General features: G+C 44.8%; 1 protein-coding gene across 1 annotated transcript in view; it reads right to left on the bottom strand.

The window, feature by feature from the left end:
• LOC140112923 (olfactory receptor 10A7-like) overlaps positions 1–21,594 on the bottom strand; it is a 90,929-nt gene that overhangs the window by 16,783 nt on the left and 52,552 nt on the right. The window lies entirely within an intron of this gene.

Genomic DNA, 21,594 nt, shown 5'->3' with positions numbered 1-21,594 from the left:
CTATGTATAAATATTGAAATAATTATAAAGTACTTGTATTATGTGAGACATATTACAGTTGTAGAGAGGAGGGTACATTTAAGCTACAAATGTTAATGCACTTTGGCAGTTTTTGCAGCTATGTGGAGCTATAAAGAAGCATATATGGAAGTCTATGGGCCGTGGTTTCTATCTCTATGCCTCTTATTTCATATAGATGTTTTTCTAAGTTGTTAAATTAACATGTGCTGTATGAGCATTGGAGATGGGCAAAATGATTCTAGCAAAGTGGGATTCATTTCGAATTTCAGGAAAATTTTCTGCACGAATCTGAAGTTTACGGAGATACGTGGGAACAAATTGGCCCCCCCTTCCACCACTTTATGAGCAAAATTGCCGCAAGCACAACATGTTACATGGGGCAGAGAACTCTGGGAAGAAGAAAGGAACACCCTTGATCACATGTGCAGACATGTAAGCCAGCGACCATCAGGCTTATGTGATGTCACAGCCCTATAAAAACAGACCACCATTTTCAATCCTGGCATTTCACACTGCATGTGCTGTCTCTAAGCATCAAGCTGCTTGTACTCAGTAGCTGATGGAGTAATTTTTACTCAAAATCCAGGGTGTTCGCTTTGGGTGATCTGTATACCCAAAATTTCAATTCTTTTATGTTGCTAAAGTTGAAATCAAGAAATCTGTGTCAAATCAACAAAGTCGCTTAACCAATATGTCAGACAGAGAGGTGGCAGGTGGAGCAGGCACAGGTGGCAGCACAGTAAGGGGGCGTCGCAGCATAGGTGACAATGTGAGGCCAGAACTGCCGGTGTCCTCTAGCGGCAGTGTGTTGATGAACAACACAAAGGTTATTGATCGGTTGACTAGGTCATCCACTTCCTCCCAAATGACATCTGACAACCCCAGCCAAGAGTCCGTGTGTTCGTCGGATACAACCCTTAGTTGGCATGGTCCAGTAGAAGGTCAGCGACCTTCACCTGTCCTCAACCAGCCTTTGTCCTGTTCATTTCCCTCAGCCAGAGATCTACTAGGTGGTCTAGGCTCAGCACGACTATATACCGAGGACGAACTCTCTGAGGACAGTCAGCATCTGCTTGGCAGTGAAGAGGTGGGGCAGACATCCGATGCTTCGTGCAGTAAGGGGGAAAGTAAATATGTGGAGTGGCCGTGAGTCAGCAGGGTCGCAGCAGTGCAAGGACAGGAGCCAAACGGCCGCGGGGTACAAAATCCGCTTTGAAGGTCCAAGTAAGCAGTGGCACAGGGGCTTACGGAGTAAGCAGTGGCACAGGGGCTTACGGAGTAAGCACTGGCACAGGGGCTTGCAAGTTGCAACTTCTGGAGTTTGCAGTACAGAAGCTGTCCTGCCTGGCTAGTAGTGTGGCATCAGAGCGGGTGTTCAGTGCGGCGGGGGCCATCGTTACTCAAGGAGAACCCGCTTGTCCATCCGTAATGTGAAGAGACTGACCTTTGTCAAGATAAATCAGGTGTGGAAACACCAATGCCTTATCAGATTAGATCAGCCATAATGCTTCCCCTAAATGTTGAGAAATGAGTGTGGATTCTAAGTCCCTGCCTCAGCAACTATTCTGATGCTGCCACCCACCTGATGCCACACATCTGCTGCCAGCTGCTCCATCTGCCTCCCACCATTTTTACCATGGAATGGAATTGTCACCCACCCCCATACTCTGTCATTGTGTCACTTTCTGACCTCCTGCTGCAGCTGCTGACACCTTAACACTGTTATTGTGCCACACTGTGGCCTAACACTGCTGCCACCACTAGAATTTGTCATTGTGCCACTCTCTGACCTCCAGTGAAGCTGCTGACACCTCAACACTGTTATTGTGCCACACTGTGGCCTAACACTGCTGCCACCACTAGAATTTGTCATTGTGCCACTCTCTGACCTCCTGCTGCTACTGCTGACACCTCCAAACACTGTCATTGTGCCAGACTGTGGTCTATAATCATGCTGCCAGCTCCAGAATTTGTCATTGTGCCACTCTCTCACCTCATGATGCTGCTGCCGCCACCTCTACACTGTGTCGTTCTGCCACTCTGTGGCCTCAATCGCTGTTTCCCTGGAACTTCCTGTGATTTCCATAATGCTGTTTTCACCCTCTACCACTCTATGACGTTGCCACTATGTTTGGTTTTCCCCTTCATTTCATCTGTCAGAAGGAATGAAAAACTTTAGGATTGATAGCCAAAAAAGGAGTGGATACAGAACACAGAGGACATGCAAACATCCCATTTACTGGTCATCTGTGTTTTGGATCAACTCCTGTTTGTTTTTGGCTTTAGCAATAATGATGGATTATTGACTGATTGAAAGTGGACACTGACACATTAAAAGAAGGGCAAAATGATTGGTGATGTCAATGCAAAATTACTGCCGACACCCTCTCCACTCTTTTGGGGGGATTCTACATGTATCATCCTTTAACAGAACAGGTTCTATGGTAATATATGGAATCATCTGATGTCGGTGTAAAAAGAGTGCACTCTTAGATGTTATAGTGGGATCTTGGCCCTCAGCTCAGTCCTTTCGAGCTGGCACATTCCCACTTCACTTATTTGGTCAAGTTGGCCTCTGTAAGTGCCCATGGAATTGAAGAATGAAGCGATTCTAAGAGCGGCGGCTGTCATGTGGGTGTCATACTAAAACATAGCATTGTTTGAAAACCAAACCACGCTCACTATGCATATTTGAGCATGGCATAACATTCTAAAACACCATACAGGCTTTCTCCAGCCAGGAAATACCTGTTTTTTAACGTGATTCCCAATGATTCGATTTGGGTCAAACAAATTTTTAATGGAAAATTTGGCGAACTCGGTGAATCGAAATTTTAGAAAAATTTGCCCATCTCTAATAAGCATACAACAGTTGGATACATTTCAGGCCTTCCAATAAGTCCTATAATGTTTACTGTTTAAGAAAATGTCAATTTTATTATTTGCTGAATGTGCTGAAAAACCTCACCTCGGCTTATACACGAGTCAATAAAAAAATAAAATTATATACTCATCCTCCAGCGGCCCTATGATCAGTGCAGCTCCTCTTCTGTCTTCCCCACGGCTCCTCTTCTGTCTTCAGTCCTCTGTAAAAGCCTGCAGGGTGCAGCCATGTTATCTTCCGGCCGCCGCATACTATGACACCCTGCAGGCCTTTACAGAAGACCGAAGACAGAAGAGGAGCTGCATGGAAGACAGAAGAGGAGCCGCCCCGACATCGGGGAGCCGTGCTTAGCATTGAGGCCACCGAAGGGTGAGTATATAAGTTTATTTTTTTTAAGTGCTGGCTAGCTGTATACTACAGGGGGCTGGGTGAGCTGGCTGTATACCACAGGGAGCTGGCTATATACCACAGAGGGCATGCTGGGCTGTCTGTATACCACAGGGGGCAGGCTGGGCTGGCTGTATACTACAGGTGGCAGGCTGGGCTAGCTGTATACCACAGGGGGCTTGCTGGGCTGGCTGTATACCACAGGGGCCTGGCAGGGCTGGCTGTATACTACAGGGGGCTGGCTGAGCTGGCTGTATACTACAGGGGCTGTCTGGGCTGTCTGTATACTACAGGGGACTGGCTGTATACTACAGGGGGTAGCTGTATACTACAGAGGGCTGGCTGTATACTGCTGGGGGCTGGATGGCTGTATACTACAGGGGGCTGGATGGCTGTATACTACAAGGGGGCTGGCTGTATACTACAGGGGAAGGCTGGCTGTATACTACATGGGGCAGGCTGGCTATATACTACTGGGAGCTGGCTGGCTATATACTACTGGGGGCTGCCTATATACTGGGAGGCTGTGACCAATGCATTTCCCACCCTCGGCTTATATTCGAGTCAATAGGTTTTCCTAGTTTTTGCTGGTAAAATTAGGGGTATTGGCTTATACTCGGGTCGGCTTATACTCGATTTAGTTATTCAAAAAACATTGTGCCATTCAAAAATAAAATTGGTCCTGCATAAAATAACTCCTTTTACTGTTAGTGCAACAGAAAAATATAATATATATTGAGTTAAATGGTAAAAAAATGCTGGGTCATAAAGCAGGAAATACATACCAGAGGCAATCACAGTGTTGTCAGACAAAAACCTGTAAAATAAAATGTTATGCTATCATTATGCTTTACTTGTATAGACTTTTTAGTCATTGTAATTGATATTCTACTCCCCAAAAAATTGTTATGTAGAGCTATGTATTTCCTTTCTCTGCATCAGTGAGTAAAATAGTATACTTCTTAAAGGTCTTGTTCTTCTACTGACTGTTCACTCCAAACAGTTTTGGACCATTTGTAAATATTTGTAATAAAACCAGTAATTCAGATACAATAGGCTTTAACAAAGTAAATAATTACAGGCAGTCCCTGGGTTATGTACAAGATAGGTCCTGTAGGTTGTTCTTAAAGAAAACCCGTCATGCAAAATAAGCCCCCTTAACTAAATATATTTTCATAAACTGCCATTAAAGAGCATTGCCCCTATCCCTTCATTGTCCCTCTACATGCCTGTAAACTTAAGCAATGAGGTCCTAAAGCTATATGCAAATGACCTGTGAAATGTCCAATGAGTCATTAGCATATTCAAGCTGTCCGGCTTATTCATGAGTGGGTGGCAAAGCCACACCCCCAGTGCTTGACTGACAGCTGCTCCATGTAATGGCTGCTCCATGTGCTTGCTGGCAACCACGCCCCTGCAGCCTGTGTGTGTATAGGAGAGATACAACAGCTCCAGGCAGCCATGTTATAGCAGAACATGTCAGGTACTTGTGTAGCTGATGTCTGTGTCTCTGTGTATTAGGAGGATGCAGCATGTCAGCAGATACACTAACTATGCTTTACAATACATTACACACAGACATGAGCAGGGGGAGGAGAGGGGAGGGGTAACAGGGGTGACATCACTGCCTCTGACCATGTGACCAGCCTCATTTACATAATAAAGAATAGATGATTTTAGAATGAATAATGTATGAATTGACTAGATAAAGGCTGGGATGTAAATGAAAATGTAAAATTTCAAGTAACAACTTTATCATTTTCTATAGGATTATCTCTTTGAGTGAGATTATTATCCGAATGTGCAGATCTGAAAATGTTAAAACTCCATCTCATGTACATTATAATAAAAAAGGCAAAGACTCATCTGAGAATTATTATTTTTTTTTTTACATATCTTTAACTTCTAGTCTCGTACTTACAAACACAATGTAGTCTGGACATTGTTTATGCAGTAACTTTTTGGTGCAAAAATGAAGCCCTGAATGTCCTGTCACCTTTTCTCAATCTAGCTTCATGATTGGTCACATCTACTTTGTAGGGGAATAATTTGAGATAAATTAGGCACAAATTATTTGGTCATGCGACAATTAAAAAACTCATTTACTCAGGCAAAACTAGATCAATCATAAATCAAAAGCCAAAAAAAACAAACAAACCAGGGGCAAAAATAGGTTAACCTGAGACATACTCTGATTAATGTACCCCATGTGCAAAGAGAAAAGTTATGCCTGTAGGCTGAACATTTCTTATGGAAAATGCTTAAAAGTGTACAAAGGATACAGAATGCATATTTCACATTATGAATCATTATTATACGAAATGTAAAGCATTCTAGGTGATTATAGAAAAATACCGGTAAGTAGAATTTAATATAGGTTTTCTACATTTTTGTTCTTATGGTGGATTTGCATGTTTTATGCGACTAAGACATTTCCTGTAAAGTTCACAACTGTCTTTTTCTGTTGCGCCTGATTAATTTTGCCAATCCATATGCTGAAGTCTTAAAATTGTTGAGCATCTATATTAAAAAAATCTCTAAATGTATATGATATAATAAATGTAATTTATAATAACATAAAAAAATGTTGCATCAAAACTAAAGACAGAAATACATGTTTTATTAACCTCTAGGATAAATCAAACAAGCTCAAAAAAGACTGGCGCAAATTCCCAACCTAATGACAACCTGATGGCCCCCATTATTCACAGACTTCCTCAATTGAAAACTTTCCATTAAAGATATAGACTTGTTTTATAAAATAACTTAATAAGAACTGATCAGAGTACAGTGTTATTACTAATACAAGATACAGTAGCCACTAGTTACTCACAAAGTACCAGAACATGTAACGCAGAAACCACAGCATTTCCAGCCCTGTTTTATCTGGAATAAATATATTGTAGATTGGAAAAAAATTCCTATTTCTAATAACAGAAGTTCTCTAAAGACAAGAACTTTAGGGAATTCACTCAATGATTTTTACTTTTTAAAATGAAAATAGTATCTCCCTCTACTCTTTAACTTCTACTCTAGAGAGTTGAACAGCTACTCATTTTCTAAGTTGTTGGTGAAGTCAAACTTTAGCAGATTTTCTGTAACTTTTTAAAAACTTTTCATAAATTAGTAGTACAAGTGAATATAAAGGCAGACTCGCATTGGAGATCATTAAAACAATTATAACTTTATTAGGATACTTATTAAAAGATAGGCTTAAATAAAAATTTGGAAGCCCAATAGAAATAAGGAGGACCCCTAGTGGTTGCAACTGATCAGCACATATTGCTAACGCGTTTCTCTGCTGCCTTTTGCTGCAGCAGTTCATCAGAGGTGACTTAGAAAATGGAGTAAAGTGTAGCGCTCCCAATATCAGTGTTTAGAAGTCCCTAACCTCTGTTTGGCGCTACCTTATGCTCAAAGAGTCACGTGCCACAATCAGAAGTATAAGTGTTAGCATAGGCCTTACATTCCTCTGACCCAAATATCATAGGACACTACATTGAACATTAGAGTTAGCCACTCATTTGTACTAGTGTGTGATTTCTTTAGACGTGGGGATGTTTGACTCATAGGCTTACAGATATCACTAGCCCAATTGTGAGTCGATGCTGCTCATAGAGTCATGTCGGCTATCTGAATACAACATTCACCGCACTCTCACAGATTTTTCCTCAGAGCCATTCACTCAATTAACAACATTGCAGCCACTGACTCTCACTCATTAATGCATTGTTCTACATCTGGCAGTATCGCAAAATAAATGTATTGAGCCAGTGGGGCTCATTTACTAAGAGTCCGAACGCAGCACTTATACATTAAACATTCTAAAATTAGGTTTTCTTTACTATGTAAACGAGGATGGGCATATGGAGAAAGTGACGTCACCCCTGTTACTCCTCACCACCCCTTGCTCACGCCTGTGTGTAATGTATAGTAAAGCATTGCTAGTGTCTTTGCTTTACCTGATGACATGCTGTGTTCTCCAATACACATGTGAGAGACACAGACATCAGTTACACAAGTAGCTGACATGTTCTGCTATACACATTTGAGAGACACAGACATCAGCTACACATGTATCTGACATGTTGTGCTATAAACACGTGAGAGACACAGACATCAGTTACACAAGTACCAGACATGTTCTGCTATACACATGTGTGAGACACAGACATCAGCTGCACAAGTATCTGACATGTTCTGCTACACACATGTTAGAGACACAGACATCAGCTACACAACTACCTGACATGTTCTGCTATACACATGTGTGAGACACAAATATCAGCTACACAAGTACCTGACATGTTCTGCGAGACACAGACATCAGCTACACAAGTATCTGACATCTTCTGCTATACACATGTGTGAGGCACAGACATCAGCTACACAAGTACCTGACATGTCCTGCTATACACGTGTGAGAGACACAGACATCAGCTACACAAGTACCTGACATGTTCTGCTATACACATGTGAGAGAGATAGACATCAGCTACACAATACCTGACATGTTCTGCTATACACATGTGTGAGACACAGACATCAGCTACACAAGTGCCTGACATGTTCTGCTACACACATGTGAGAGACACAGATATCAGCTACACAAGTACCTTACATGTTCTGCTATACACATGTGTGAGGCACAGACATCAGCTACACAAGTTTCTGACATGTTCTGCTATACACATGTGAGAGACACAGACATCAGCTACACAAGTACCTGACATGTTCTGCTATACACATGTGAGCGACACAGACATCAGTTACACAAGAACCTGACATGTTCTGCTATACACATGTGAGAGACACAGACATCAGCCACACAAGTACCTGACATGTTCTGCTATACACATGTGAGAGAGATAGACATCAGCTACACAATACCTGACATGTTATGCTATACACATGTGTGAATTAAGGTATATATTTATTTACAAAGGACACGTAAATGAAATTCTTTACTGTCAAGATGTGGAGTTCCACGGCATGGATGGCCAATCTACGGGTAAAGGAGATATAAAAAAGGGGAGTCAGAGGGTAAGCCTGGGGTGTCCTCAGATATGTGAGTAGCTTAATAAATAATAAAGCATAACAGGGCTTACCTCAGGAATACTGCTCGGAGCTCCCTATAGGAGGCATTAGTGTAGATCCTGAGAAGATGGCGTCACAAGTGCTGATGCTCCAATATGCAGTTTATGGACGTCAAAAGAGTACGGGAAGAACCCGTAAGGAGTACACATAGAAATGCACGGAAATAAGCAGAGTAGTGAAGAGAGTCCAGTAGGGTTTAGGGTGTGTAAGACTCAGAGGTCGTGCAGTGTTACCCTATACAAAACCCTATTACGGACTGTCGGTCTATCACTCCCTGAAAGCCTAGCCTCGGAACTGGGGTCCTTAATGACCGCAGTCCCGACTGGAACCTGACCCTGCAATTACTGGCCCTGTTATTGGCCTATTCTAGCAGGTAACGTCAGATAACGCGTCAGAGGAGAGTCAGTATAGTGTTAATTCTGACCCCCTGTGGGTAATGTAAAACATCTCATGGCTGAGATCTGAATCCCATGTCCCGACAAGACTTGTTTCGCCCTATGGGCTCATCAGGGGATTGTTGGGTTCATGCAGAGGATACAGCCTTGTCCCTGGTGGGGGCAAGTGCGTGGTAGCCAGGCAGTGGGTGGCTGGTGAGGTATATAACCTCTCGGTAGAAGCCAAGGAGACCAGTGGTTTATTATTTATTTATTTACAGATAGACATCAGCTACACAAGTGCCTGACATGTTCTGCTACACACATGGCTCTAGGGGGCATGGCCAGCAGCACCAGGAAGTATTGAGAGGAGCAAGCACCAGCATCATTATACAGGCTGCCAGTCATTATACAGGCTGTCATGAGTGGGGGGTACAGCCAGTAGGATCTTGTCATGTATCAAAAGTGGTATGGACTCTCGTGATAGGGATGTAATATTACCACTATACAAGGCACTGGTTCGGCCACACCTGGAACATGCTGTCCAGTTCTGGGCACCGGTCCATAAAAAGGATGCCCTGGAGCTAGAGAGGGTTCAACGTAGAGCCACAGAAATGATAAGGGGTATGGAGGGTCTCAGTTATGAGGAAAGATTAAAACAACTAGATTTATTTAGTCTGGAAAAGAGACGACTACGAGGGGACATGATTAATTTATTTAAATATATGAATGGTCCATACAAAAAATATGGTGGTAAGTTGTTTCAGATTAGATCAAATCAAAAGACGAGGGGGCACTGTCTCCGTTTGGAGAAATCAAGGTTTAATCACCGGAGGCGACAGGGCTTTTTTACTATGAGAACGGTCAATCTGTGGAATAGCCTGCCTCAGGCGCTGGTCACAGCAGGGACAGCGGATAGCTTCAAGAAGGGTCTAGATGCCTTTTTACACCTAAATAACATTGATGGTTATGTTATATAGAATTGTTTCCCCTAAATCCCTTCCTCATCCAATCCCTTCCCTTCCTTGGTTGAACTTGATGGACAAGTGTCTTTTTTCAACCGTAGAAACTATGAAACTATGAAACTATGAATTAGCTGGACAGCTGAATATTATAATGATTCATTGGACCTCTCTCAGGTCATTTGCATACAACTTTACTACCTGATTGCTTAAGTTTACAGGCATGTAGCACAATGAAGGGATAGGGGCAATGCTTTTTACTGGCAGTTTATGAAAATATATTTACTTTGGCGGCTTAATTTTCCTGATGCGTTCTATTTAACAATCATTCTCTGCCTTTCCCCAAAATTACACACTTCCACCTCAACACTCACCATAGTTTTACATTCTGATAACTTGTCCAACATTGTTTAAGCACAATAAAAAAAACAATTACACCAACTCCATGCCATTTTTTTATTTAATTTTATATGTGTTCTAGGAAAAAGGGGGTGAATTGATTTAGTTTTTTTCATGTTTTTCTAACTTTAATTTTAGGCTCCCTAGTTCAAGTTTCATTTAACTATATACCCCAATACAACTGTACTATTTCTATGTTACGTCTGATGAGAGCTTGATAAAGCTCTTATTCTTGTAGCACAGTGCAATACTTACACTTGCCACTGTGTTATGTAACACACTTAGCATCCTGCTGCCATCTGAGCAGTGAGGAAGAGGCTGAGCCCTCTCCATAGCAATATTCAAACACTTACCGGTAACACCCACATTGTGTTAACCAGTCGTTCGCCACTGGCAGCATTGGCTGCAATCCTTTTGCTATGACAGCCACACAGACCCAAGGCTCGTTTTGCACCATCTATTACAATGTACAATTTGCACATTGTAATAGATGGTGTGGAAAATCCCCATATACTGCCAAACTACATGGCAGTATATTGTAGGATCAATCAGATAACCTAGGGTTTAAGTAAGGGGACTGAAAAAAAGGTTTTAAAAATTAAATAAGAAAAACAAAAAAATTCTAATCACATAAATATAAATATTAATAAACATCATAAACATTTTCAGTATCGCCACATCCCAAAATGTCCGATCTATCAAAATATAATGATATTTGACTATATATAGTCAAAAATGCTAAAAATATTAAAAATGCAATAAAAGTGATCAAAAGGCAGAACAGTCCTAAAAATGGTAGCATTGATAACATTGAAAGTCGCAAAAAATTACACCACACATAGCTCTGTACAATGAAGTATGAAAAAGTTATAAGCACCAGAACATGGCAAAATGAAGAATTATTTTTTTACAGGTTTTAATTTTTGTAAATGTATGAAATCATTATAAAACCTATATCAATTTGGTATCCCCATGATGATATCAACCAAAAGAATGAAGTAGACTTGTCATCAAGTAATGGATTTTTGAAGGTGGGGAGCATTATGGGTTTTGTATCACACTTTCATGTTCTCGAAATACCCTTTTAAGCGTTTACCAATATTGTTCTCTTGTTCCTCTAGTTTTGTGTCTAACCTTGGTATGCTTTACACCAGCGGTCTCTCAACCGCCTGGCTGTGGCCCAAGAACGTGACGCAGAACACCTGTTCCCGGGTTGCAGTTCAGCGGTTGAAGGAGGGGGTACCTGTGTATAATACTGTTGGAGGGGGGGGCACATATTATACTACTGGAGGAGGAAGGGCTTGTATAGAATAATACTGGAAGAAGAGGGGGCTGTGTATATTACTACTGGAAGAGATGTGACCTGTGTATAATACTAATGGAGGAGGAGAACCTGTGTATAATATTACAAAGGGGGAGAGGGATCTGTGTATAATAGTACTGGGGGAGGGGGGACCTGTGTTTAAAAATACAGGTGCAGGGGGTTGTGTTTAATACTACTGGGGAGGGGGGGCTGTGTATTATAATACTGGGGTAGGGGAGACCTATTTATAATACTATTGGGGGGCATCAGTATAATACTTATGGAAGAGGGAGGCTGTGTATAATACTACTGAAAAAGGGAGGCTTTGTTTAATTCTACTGGAGAAGGGAGGTCTGTGTATAATACTAGTGGGGGAGGGGGGCTGTGTATTATACTACTTGGGAAGGGGGGACCTGTGTATAATACTACTGGGGGAGGATGAATGTGAATAATACTACTGGGGAGGAGGAATCTGTGTATAATACTATTGGGGGAAGGGGGACATGTGTATCATTCTACTGGAGGAGGGGGGGCCTGAGCATTTGCAACATCCCCCACCGGGGCCTAGCCTTTTCTCGGGGCCTGGAGTCAGCCGGGGCCCGCAGTACCTGAGTGGCTGGCGGTTGCGGCCTAGGCACGCTAGTGTCATGGTGCTTGGTCTGGGGAACCGGAGGGCTGTCCTACAGCCTGGCAGGTCTCCAGCAGGGTGGTGTTGGCAAGAAATGATGAGGGAGAGGCTGCTATAGCGGATCTCCCTGGGGCAACCCTTTGGTGTCTAGAGTATGGGTCTCTGTGTGGTGGACATGGTGCCTATGATGGTGGCAGCCGTAGTAGCAGGGACCAGACGGAGGCAGAGGTTGAACAAAAACAACTTACAGTTCTCTATTGGAACCAACAGGAACCGTAGCAACGTGCCTTAACAGGATGGTGGAGTGCTCGAGATGTAGTTGGAGGGAGCCACAGGGCGTAGATCACCAGCCTGGATGCAGAGGGCAGGCTGGGAGGTAGCTGTGTCCTGGAAGGATGCTTCAGCTTTCTCCTGGATTGCTTCAGGTATCACCCTTAAAGGTAGGATGATACCCCTTTCCTCACTATACTAGCTATTAGTTCCACTCTTCAGGCAGGGGCTAGGCTCTTCCTGCTCTGGTCTGGTATGCTAGCTGCACTCCGCAGAGTCTGTACTGGAGTAACTCCAGTCTGCTTCTGAGCTACTGCTCAGCTAACTGCTCTCTAGAACATTCCTGGCCAGGGGTTTTGTTACTCCCCACTGGTCAGGTGGTGGCTACTCCTCCAATTACATCTCAGCTCACAGAAACAGAGTGTAACACATGTGATTGGCTGACACATATTACATCACAGGAAACAATTAACTCCTGCCTTACCAGGCAGGGTCTACCACTGCAGAGTTCATCTGTGTTATCTAGTGTTATGTAGTGACATGCTGTGAGACTAATCAGACCCTACACAGGCTGCAAGCTACATGGTGGGACGTATTCGCAACCACAGCTCTGCCTTGCATCGGCGAGGGTGTTGCATACCCCCGGGGCAATTGAAAGAGCCGCCCTCGGCTCGACTACAAACTGATTGGGGCGCAGAGGTAGATAGGGGCACTTCTGTGAAGTGCAGGCTACATGATCTGTAGGGACAAACCGACCATGGTCCTGGAGACAGGCACCTGGGTTGGTGTCGGACTAAGACAAGGACATGTAAATGCGAAGTATGACAGTTGGTCGCTAACGCCATTAAACCAAACTGTACAGTAGGAACGGTGTGGTGTCATGTACTGTAATCCCCTCCTTGCACCAGGGCCTGTATATTTGTTATATAAACACTTCTTCCCTAGCGACAAATATATAGTGTGTATATGCATTACATTGGCATATGTGACACAATAAGGCATTATACAAATGTATAAGTACCTGCCGACTGACATTCTTACCCTTGTATGAGTGGCATCCAGGTGCTATCACTGTAACACCCCCGGTCCCCTAAGGACCCGCAGTTTACGGACTACCCCCCACTTACAAACTTCGGTTTGAGGCATAAGATTGCGGTCAGGGTTTTACATAGAGACGGTCCGACACAGCCGCACTACAATCTGGAAAGCCTATAAAAGGTTAGTGCAAACTACTGGCATAAGTTGACAGTGTGCAAACATTTTGTAAACTCACATTGGCTTAGGAGCCCAATGGGTACACATCTTAAACGTTACAAACGTTACAGAGGTAGGCTACTCAGGGTAGCAGAATAAAATGTCTCTTTACCTGGAAAGGAAAAGGCATAAAAGTGCATGCAGAATGTCCATACCTAAAAGGAAGGCATTAAGTGCAATATAAAAATAAGTCAATAAAGTAGCAACTTTTCCTTGGAGTTGGCAAAAGTCTCGCAGAAGGTCTTTAATAGCAAAGTCCATCTTCTGGGTACAGCCCTTGATGTGGGGAAAAGTGCAATAAAAGAAGCAAAGGGTCTCCTCTTTGTGTAGAGGGACAGAGTCCTTTGGTAGGAATCTCTGCTGTGGCAGAGGAAGGGGTGCTATCATAGCACATGACAGTGGGCAGTTCAAGGAGAATCTCTTGACTGAGATAAATAAGGGTGAGAGTCCCAGGAAAGTCTCTGGCTCCATAAGGTTAGCGGGCGCTCAGCCCAAATGGGAGTAGCAGAAATAAATATACATATGTACAATATTCACAGTACCTGAAGAAGGCTTTCAGCCCATCAGGGGTTAATCTTGCTGCTCAAGAGCAATGGCTGCAGGCATGGGAGCAGGAACTGCAGCAGGGACATCATCAGCCTGGGTGAAGAAAGCAGTGTTGAGATCTGTCACCTGAAGACATCTGGTGGTAGAAACTGGAACTGCTGACATGGAACACCCAGAAGCTGGAGCTGGAACAGCAGGGAGGTCACCTACGGCGCCAGGCATCTCAGCAAAGGAAGGAGACAGGCACTTCTCTGGCTGCCCTTCTGTAGCTGGGGGCGCTGTGGAGCGCATGATGATGACCGCAGGAGCTGTAACTTCTTCACTGCTGACAGCTGAAGGATTGTTGTTCCTGGATTGACCTGTAGCTCTTGGGGGCGCTGTTGCGCTGGCGGTGGTAACCTCTGTAGCTGGCAGGGCGTTCTCACCGAACAGCCTGGGCCTCTTAGCAGGTGGTCCTGGATACTCCGCAGGACGGTCAGCAATGGCTATAGGAGTGTTGGGCTCTTCTGAGATAGCTTCCAGGGCAGTGGGAGCCCAGGGGAATAGCAGGGGTTTCCCTCCCTCTTGGTCTGACTCCGGCAGGTTCCCCAAAACAAAACGAAAACCCTCCGGTGCATACGGAACCTGGACACCGATAGTGGAGAGGGTCCTTTGTAGGGGTTCAACCGGAGTCCCAGCTGGGGAAGATGGCTGCTGATGATGGTCCGCCATTTTGGACCTATTGCAGAGAAGTCCGGCAGCTAGCAAACTCGATGCGTGTAGAGGGGCACTCTCCGTCCCAGACCCGAGGTAAGTGTCCGCAAAGCAGGCCCGAGTTGTACTGCGATGCAGCCGGTGCGTAGCAAAAGGTCTCCGGACGGGGTGCGCTGCCACAATGATTAAAGTCTCAAAGGCCTCAAGGAACTCCGGTTCCTCACTGGGAGGTGAAGGCCTCGGTCTTGCTAGGATGGTGGCTGCGTCTTCACTTCACAAGGCGGTCAGCGGTTCACTTCCTGCGCTGAGGTGGAGCGGGAAACTCTCGCGCCAGAGGGCGGGGCTTAAGTCCTTCCCGCCAGGAGCTGTGGCGGGCTGAATTTTCTGCTGCGCCACAGCACGCTGAGGCAGGATTCGCGCCATATGCGCAGGGGGCGGAGCTTAGCGATGCCTCTGGGTTTCCCGCCAGTGAAAGTTTTGGCGGGCTGGAATTACTTGCTGCACCACAGTTTCGTGAGGCAAATGCTTCAGGCAGCAGCGCCTGATGTAGCAGGGCTGACAAAGTTCTTTGCAGGGTATAACCTCTTGAGTGCTGGAGCGATGCTCGACAGCACGTGGCAGCAGTAATACAATTCAATGCAGAAACGCACAATCACTTGGGCCTAAACCCAGCAGCAGGGTTAGGCAGCACAGTCTTTTCTGGGGCCTAGCCTTTTCTCGGGGCCTGGAGTCAGCCGGGGCCCGCAGTATCTGAGTGGCTGTCGGTTGCGGCCTAGGCACGCTAATGTCACGGTGCTTGGTCTGGGGAACCGGAGGGCTGTCCTACAGCCTGGCAGGTCTCCAGCAGGGTGGTGTTGGCAAGAGGGTGTTGCACATTATACTACTGGTGGAGGGGGGGCTGTGTATTATACTACTGGTGGAGGGGGGACCTGTGTATAATACCACTGGGGAGGGGGGCTTTGTATAATACTATTGGAGGAGGGGGCTGAGTATAATACTACAGGGGGAGGAGAACCTGTGTATAATACTACTGAGGGGGACCTGTGTATAATACTACAGGAGGAGGGGAGGGTGGTGTATAATACCACTGGAGAAGGTATTTATTAATATTGTTCTCTTGTTCCTCCTTTAGTTTTGTGTCCACTAACCTTGGTATGCTTTACACCAGTGGTTTCTCAACCACCAGGCTGCGGCCCAAGAACGGGACGCAGAACACCTTTTCCCGGGTTTTAGTTCAGCAGTTGAAGGAGGGGGGACCTGTGTATAATACTGTTGGGGGGGGGGGACATATATTATACTACTGGAGGAGGAAGGGCTTGTATATAATAATACTGGAAGAAGAGGGGGCTGTGTATATTACTACTGGAAGAGATGTGACCTGTGTATAATACTAATGGAGAAGGAGAACCTGTGTATAATATTACAAAGGGGGAGGGGGATCTGTGTATAATAGTACTGGGGGAGGGGGGACCTGTGTTTAAAAATACAGGTGGAGGGGGTTGTTTTTAATACTACTGGGGAGGGGGGCTGTGTATTATAATACTGGGGAAGGGGGGTTGTATATTATACTAGTGGAGTAGAATGGGACCTTTGTATAATACTACTGGGGAAGGGGGAGCTTTGAATAACACTACTGGGGTAGGGGAGACCTATTTATAATACTATTGGGGGGCATCTGTATAATACTTATTGAGGAGGAAGGCTGTGTATAATACTACTGGAGAAGGGAGGCTTTGTTTAATACTACTGGAGAAGGGAGGTCTGTGTATAATAGTAGTGGGGGAGGGGGGCTGTTTATAAAACTACTGGGGAAGGGGGGACCTGTGTATAATACTACTGGGGGAGGAGGAATGTGAATAATTCTACTGGGGAGGAGGGACCTGTGTATAATACTATTGGGGGAGGGGGGACATGTGTATTATTCTACTGGAGGAGGGGGGGCCTGTGCATTATACTACTGGTGAAGGAGGGGCTGTGTATTATACTACTGGTGGAGGGGGGACCTGTGTATAATACCCCTGGGGAGGGGGGCTTTGTATAATACTATTGGAGGAGGGGGGCTGAGTATAATACTACAGGGGGAGGAGAACCTGTGTATAATACTACTGGGGGGGGCTGTGTATAATACTACTGGGGGAGGGGGGACCTGTATATAATACTACAGAAGGAGTGGAGGGTTGTGTATAATACCACTGGAGGAGGGGGGGGGTGTGTATCATACTACTGGGGGTGGGGGACCAGTGTATAATACTACTGGGGGAGGGGGGACCTGTATATAATACTACAGAAGGAGTGGAGGGTTGTGTATAATACTACTGGAGGAGGGGAGGCTGTGGATAATACTACTGGAGGAGGGGAGGCTGTGTATAATGCTACTAGAGGAGGGGAGGCTGTATAAAATACTACTAGCAATAGTACAATGGGGATCACATGAGTATCAGATAAATCCTTATTTTGTTCACCAACCTTCACTAGACTTCATTAGAAATTAATAAGCCTGATAGAAAAGCATGGGGTATTCCCATTTCAACAAGTAATTTCCATTGTTTTGAATAATGAAAAGTTATACAAATTTCCAATTTACTTTCTGCATGAATTCCCCAGGTTTTTCTAGATCTCTGCCTGTTGTCCTTCTATAGAAAGCTTCTATGTTTACTTCCAGTGGAAAGAAATCTGACAATGGTCACACAGGTGCACGGCTCGTTATAACACACAGCTCTGATTTGTGGAAGAAGGCAAAACCCAGGGTCGGGCAGATATGTGAAACTGGCATCCCGATGTGTTTTTGATATGCGCATTTTAATTAATTATGAGTATATTTATATATAAATTTATATATTTTTTTATTAAAACTTTAATTACCAAAGAAGTACTACGCTATGCCTTCTAGTGATTTCGCTGTGATGGACAGTGTTAATAAAAGGACGATATAAAAAACGCAAGGGCAGTAGTCTGTATGCTGACCTATTTGTATCGGAGAGTCTGAAGGTTTGTGCCCGTGGAGAAGAGGAAAAACCTTTGAGAAAAACATGTGGAATACAGTGTTCAAGGCAGAAAGAAAGAAAATATAGGAGAGCTCCGGTCAGAACATTTATTCTTTTGTTTACATTTGGGACCTTTTGGATCGGTCTGTTGACTGTTTGCAGCTCTAGAAGGGGTGGATGTGTGCGACACACAAGGTCTAAAAAAAAGTTGCATTAAGGCTTTTTGGACTTTTCACCGTTAAAAAGTTGCACAGAACTATTTCCACCGCTTCATTTATTTGGGTAAACATAGAAATACTGCTAGTGCAACACCCTGCAAAGACAGATTCATGACTTGGGACTTTTGCAAAAAGTCCCATAGAATGTCCTATAGTCATTCCCAGGCTCGAACTGGCCTGCTGGGATACTGGTCAAAACCCCTTGCCTGTGTCTGTGCAGGCACATTCAGCTGAGGCTGGAGGAGGGGGGCAGCAGGGGGGACTATGACGTCCTGCAGGAGGGAGAGACAGGTTCTCTGCTCTTCCCACAGCAGCGCTGGGGCAGTGAGTAAGACATTTCCTCCTCCCTGCACTGAGCACCTCAGCCCCTGCATCACTGCAGGAGAACATGGCCCCTGATTCACTGGAGGAGCAGACAGTGAGCTGTCACTAATTACAGACCAGAGGACGTGGGCCCCCTAGTTGTCACAGAGGGCCCCCTTCCTCCTGGTCATGCTGGAGTCCTCCCCCTGGCACAGCACAGGCTGCACTCATGTGCAGGAGCTCAGGATGGATGAGGAGCTGCTGATGGCTTCCAGCACAAGAGAAAGGTACAAAATAAAAGTGCATCCCATGTACACACACACAGTGCACCTCATTACATCCCTGCAATGTGTACATACATATAGAATAACAGTGGACTCAAGAACTACAACTCCCAGCTGTTTAATTTGATGCTGAAAGTTGTAGTACTTTGATTGACTGTATTAAGTATTGCTGTAGAATAAGGATTGATGTCACACGTAACGCGCGGACTCTGTTTGGAATCAAATAGCACAGGGGCAGGATGGGCTTCTATGCAAACGCATGTGATGGGTAACCCGCACCCGGTGTCTTGTAATGTCCAAATGCAGCCTCAGTATTACCAGCATACCCCGCGTTACGTGTGACCGCAGCCTCAGTATTACCAGCATACCCCGGGTTACGTGTGACCGCAGCCTCAGTATTATCAGCGTACCCCGCGTTACGTGTGACCGCAGCCTAAGTATTACCAGCATACCCCGCGTTACGTGTGACCGCAGCCTCAATATTACCAGCATACCCCACGTTACATGTGACCGCAGCCTCAGTATTACCAGCATACCCCGCGTACATGTGACCGCAGCCTCAGCATTACCAGCATACCCCACGTTACGTGTGACCGCAGCCTCATTATTACCAGCATACCCCACGTTACGTGTGACCGCAGCCTCAGTATTACCAGCATACCCCGCGTACATGTGACCGCAGCCTCAGTATTACCAGCATACCCCACGTTACGTGTGACCGCAGCCTCAGTATTACCAGCATACCCCGCGTTACATGTGACCGCAGCCTCAGTATTACCAGCATACCCCGCGTTACGTGACCGCAGCCTCAGTATTACGAGCATACCCCGCGTTACGTGTGACCGCAGCCTCAGTATTACCAGCATACCCCGCGTTACATGTGACCGCAACCTCAGTATTACCAGCAGACCCCGCGCTACGTGTGACTGCAGCCTCAGTATTACCAGTATACTCCGTGTTACGTGTAACCACAGCCTCAGTATTACCAGCAGACCCCGCGCTACGTGTGACTGCAGCCTCAGTATTACCAGTATACTCCGTGTTACGTGTAACCACAGCCTCAGTATTACCAGCATACCCCACGTTATGTGTGACAAAAAGAAAAAATGTCTTAAATGGGTTTTCCCACAAAGACAAGTTAGGCCCTACCCACAGGCAGATAACAAGCCTCAGGCCCCATTCACACATTGCAGTTCTTGATCTGTTTTAATTAAAAACGCAACAGGAGCGGCTCATTCCAGAACAAAAGTGTTTCAGGAGAGAGACATATGTGCTCTGGCAAAGCCCCTGCCTTTTGAGGTTTCCAATGCAGTTAAAACTCATCAAAAAACAAAAAGTGTGCATGGGGCCTGAGGCCACAGTCACAAGTACCACTAGGCGTCTGTTCATAACAAGACGCTAGCGCACAGGGGGAGGACCTCAGCCCGAACGCACATGCGATTGATAAGCCGATCGCATGTTGCTTGCGGTTCTCTGGAAACGCATGTGCGTTTGGGCCGAGGACCGCTCCCTGTGCGCTAGCGTCGCGTTATGAGGCTTGTTTTCTGCAGGATTGTTGTACACGTCCTCATTCACTTCTATGGGCTCATACACATGGCTGTGAATTTCATAGCCCTTTTTATGATCCGACTGCCTGAACTACAAATGACAGAGCAGGTCCTAACCATGTTTGCGGTCCAGGCTATTATTATGTACTTGCATCCCGATGACAAGCAACCCATGGGACTATTGATTGCATACCAAGAACTGTAAAAGTGTAGTGTGCAGGAAGCCTGCGACTGCGTTCACACATTTTTGTTGTTGCAGAAACTTAAAGTTTGTGTGCTGTATGGCAAAAAGACCTGCATTCAAATGGAAGAGGAACAGATCGTCTTTCCAAAGCGTTGAATATGCAACAAAAAACGCAATGTGTGAACATGGCCACAGGCTGCATTCACACCTTGCATTTGCAGCACGCAATGAAAATATACATGGGGGTGGCTCGTACGTATCCATGAAACAGCTGGTGGGCCCCCAGAATTAATTTCACTGGTGGACCCTTGGCACCCCAGTCCGACCCTGGTCATTCCAGTGCCCTTCTGGTGTGTGTGCTGGGATGGAAGGAGTTGGCCTAACCCCTACAGTGTCCACCATAGATTGTCAAGCAGAAAGCAGTAGTGAGTCTCAGTATTTCCAATACCTTGCTGGGTTTTAATTCCATATCCTGTCTACAATATGCAATAACACTGAAATATAAAGCATTATTTACATTGTGTCTTCCATGAACCAAACTGCTTATTACCACATAACTCCACAGAGTTTGTTGCATTTTATGGGAACCAAACACAAAAAGAAAAACATTTTATTTTCCCATTATGGTAGTTATCCTCCTTTTAATATACTTCAACAGTGTTACAGAAAGCAAATGAATGATATTTCAACATCAGTTTTCCAATGTAGTCTTTAATATTTCATACAAGTCTTTTTATTTCCTTTATTTTTGCTTGAAGGGCTCTGTGAATATCCTTATTTCTCAAGGTATATATTACAGGATTTATAAGTGGAATCATGAAAAAGTACATAAAAGAAAAGCCCTTGTTTACCTGTGGAGTTGTCGCCCTCCTAGGTAACATGTACATACTCAGAATGATGCTATATGTAATTGTAACCACAAAAAGATGAGAACTGCAGGTGGAGAAGGCTTTCTTCCGACCTGTGGCAGTTGGTATGTTAAGAATTGTATATATGATAAATATATAGCTGAAGACCACAAAAAGGAGGGGTACCATCAAAATTAAGCTGCTAAATATAGCTGTAGTCAGAAGTAGAAGCCTTGTGTCTGTAGAAGCTAGTTCCACCATGGGATTCAAATCACAGTGAAAGTGATTAATGATGTTACTATCACAAAATACTAACTGTCTAAGAAAGAAAGAGATGGTGATCGCAAATGTAAAGGAGGTCAACCAAAAGGCAATAACCCAGCAACGACAAAACCGGGTATTGATGAT

The sequence above is a fragment of the Engystomops pustulosus genome, chromosome 1 (genome assembly GCF_040894005.1).
Source record: "Engystomops pustulosus chromosome 1, aEngPut4.maternal, whole genome shotgun sequence".
NCBI classification, from domain to species: domain Eukaryota; kingdom Metazoa; phylum Chordata; class Amphibia; order Anura; family Leptodactylidae; genus Engystomops; species Engystomops pustulosus.
Note: the sequence above shows the minus strand (reverse complement) of the source record. Positions and strands in the feature narration are given on the sequence as shown.